Genomic DNA, 3060 nt, shown 5'->3' on the forward strand with positions numbered 1-3060 from the left:
TGTAAAGTACAACCTTGATTGACTGCCTCGTTGGTCGAGTAGTCGCAATTGCGACTGCCAGGCAAGGGGTCTCAGGTTCGATTCCCGGGTCGGGCAAAGTATCACTGGGCATTTTAGTAGTAGCACGGAGTCTGGAATTGTGCCCAGTATATGGTAATAGGCCACCCCTTAATAACACAAACGGTGAAAAGTGGGTGTACATTGTATAGTGGTATTACGTGCCGTAATGTGCACCTCTGCCTACCCCTTCGATGATAAAAGGCGTGAGTTACAACCTTGATATTTATGCAAAGCCAATATATAACCTTTTAAGGTTTTACAAATAAAAATCAATCAGTGTTCAAATTTGATCAGTATGATTGTACTGAAATGAAAGGAACAATAACGCTGAAATGAATTTCGATAAAAGCTTAGCAGGTGGCTTTTAATGCACCATTTCATCTACGTCAATGTAATCCGATGTGGCAGTGGTTAAATCCAGCGAGAGAGGCACAAAACAAAACAGTTTTAACATGCGATCGTTTTCATAAACGTGCAATACATTGCTGTGTTTGTAGGAACTCTCGTAAGAAGTTAACTACAAAAAGCAGCAATGGATGAGTAAATATTTTGTACCAAAAATTGTCGTAATCTCGTAGTGAAGTTTCAAAATATTATTTTTCCATCCACGAAACATTCGGTGATATTCATAATGCAAACGGTCGCCTTCATATCGCACTGAATTAACTTGTCTCGACTTTTTTCATTGAATTCGAAAAATCTGTGCCTTAACATTTTAAATTTCAATAAAATGCTAATATCAAATTGGTTTTACGAACTTCGTGGCTTCGCTTCAAAACCTCACACTTGTTCCTTTCAAAAGGTTGAATTTTCCATACTAGGCCTCAGCATGTAAAGCGGATTTAGAAAGAAATAGAATTTCTATTTTGGAATATTTTAAGCCTTGTCTCCAAATAGTAAGATTGAATTTTCTCTGGCTTCGTGTCTTATTTTTGATTCTTTGGTTCTCAATATTGGAATCATAAAGTCGGTATTATAAATTTAATTATTGGGCTGGCAACTATGATTGAACTTCATTAGGTGGTAATTTAAGTGACATCTCTGAGGTAAAACAAGAGCCGATGGATGTTATATTGAAAAGATTAATATTCTAATATTCTATTTAGGGACCGCTTTTAGTACATAATCTTGTTTCGCCATTATTTGATTTTTACTAGAAGAATATTGTGAGAATTTTCCACTTTTATCTTCCATTTATCAAGATTACATTATTATCTTGTATTAGGCACTTGGTAGTTTTCTTTTTCTTCTGAATTTAGATGAAATTGTCTATAGATAAGTATTATTGAAGTACTAATGGTTTTGGTATTACTTCAACTGTATATATGGAAGTATTTTGCTAGGTTTTTTATGGTATAAGCTGGTAAACGAGCAGACAGATCACTTGGTGGTAAGCAATTGTTGCCGCCCAGGGACACCCCAAACACCAGAGGCATTACAAGTGCGTTGCCGGCCTTTTGGGAGTTAAGAATTTAAGGTTTGTTGGGGAATCGGCGATTGGGAAGATTAGAATGAGGGTATTTGGGCATCTGGTAACCTCACTCACACAACGAAATACAACGTAAGCGTTATTTCATCGTCGTCAGTTTTCTGTGAGGCCGTGATGTTACTCCGGTCGAGCCGACCGATTGGTGCTGAAGCATGACTCTCCCACACTTTTATTTAAATTCATAATCACTAACTTCTTAGTAAAGGCCGTATTGACTATCACTTGTTGTGTGTCTTCATTCTTTTTATCTATTTTGAGCGACGTCGATGAATACTCATCTTTTTATTTTCCTTTAACCACAGTATTGAGTTTATTATAATAGTATTGCTAATATTCAGACGTTTCTGATTATATAATATACTTGTCAAAGTATGCACATAAAAGGACGACCGGCACTACCAGGGCAATAACCCCAGACGAAATGATCACGAATCATGCATTAACGAACTATTTACTACGTCATCAACACGTAAGTAAATGCGTACTATGCCGACGATAGTTCGTGACACATAAAACATTTCGTTAATTCCGTCACGTTCAACTATTAAGTCAAATGAATTCCTGGAATCGTGAACCCCGGAATACTTACGTTAAGCCAGCATTCGTAAAGTAATACAGAAATATATTACTTGGAGTATTGCCATGTGACAATAATCTCAATAATAGCCTCTTATCTTCGTAAAATATTACTGAGTTATTATATTTTCCTCTCGAATGAATTGTATCGATGACAATGTGGGGGGATCGTGTGTATGTCTGTATCTGTGTAGGGGGTAGCTAATATTGTATATCTTGTATGATTGAAACCATATTTTAGATGCTGTTTGTCATTTTATTATTTATTATTCATTAAAGTTCAATGCATCTCAGAGCTTAGATTAAGCTATAATATTTTATAACTAAACAAATTATGCAAAATAAAGAAATAGACTAACATTATTCTCCAAAATGTAACTAGAGTCGCCAAATCGCCCGCCATTTTCATACTAAACAGTACAATGACCGTCGAATCCCTGCATATGTAATAAAATTAGTATAAAAGGTCCGAACTTAGCATGTTCTGCGCATATAAAGTTAAACAACCCTACCAGCTACTGGCATATTTCTCGCATGTATTATGGGAAAGCGTAATCTAAATGTGGATAAATTACGCTGACAAGCTGACATGTAAGTTTTAAGCTTCGTATGCACTAGGTAACATCAGATTGCACGGTTGGTGTAGTGTCTGGGCAACCGGCTGCCATGCAACGTATAGCGGGATTGATTCCCACACGGAACAAGACTTTGTGTGATCCACAAATTGTTATTTCGGGTGTGGGTGTCATGTGTTTGTAAATCCACGACACATGAGAAAATCATTTGACAATGTTTACGTGATAGACTATATGCTCTTACAGTCACATCATCATCATCAACAGTCTAGAGACTATGGACCTCCTATAAAAAGAGTGGTCTGCCATAATCTCCCCTTTGGCAAGTGGGCTGGAGATAACAGGTACAAAAACAGGTAT

Source organism: Spodoptera frugiperda, chromosome 3, assembly GCF_023101765.2.
Source record: "Spodoptera frugiperda isolate SF20-4 chromosome 3, AGI-APGP_CSIRO_Sfru_2.0, whole genome shotgun sequence".
NCBI classification, from domain to species: Eukaryota; Metazoa; Arthropoda; class Insecta; order Lepidoptera; family Noctuidae; genus Spodoptera; species Spodoptera frugiperda.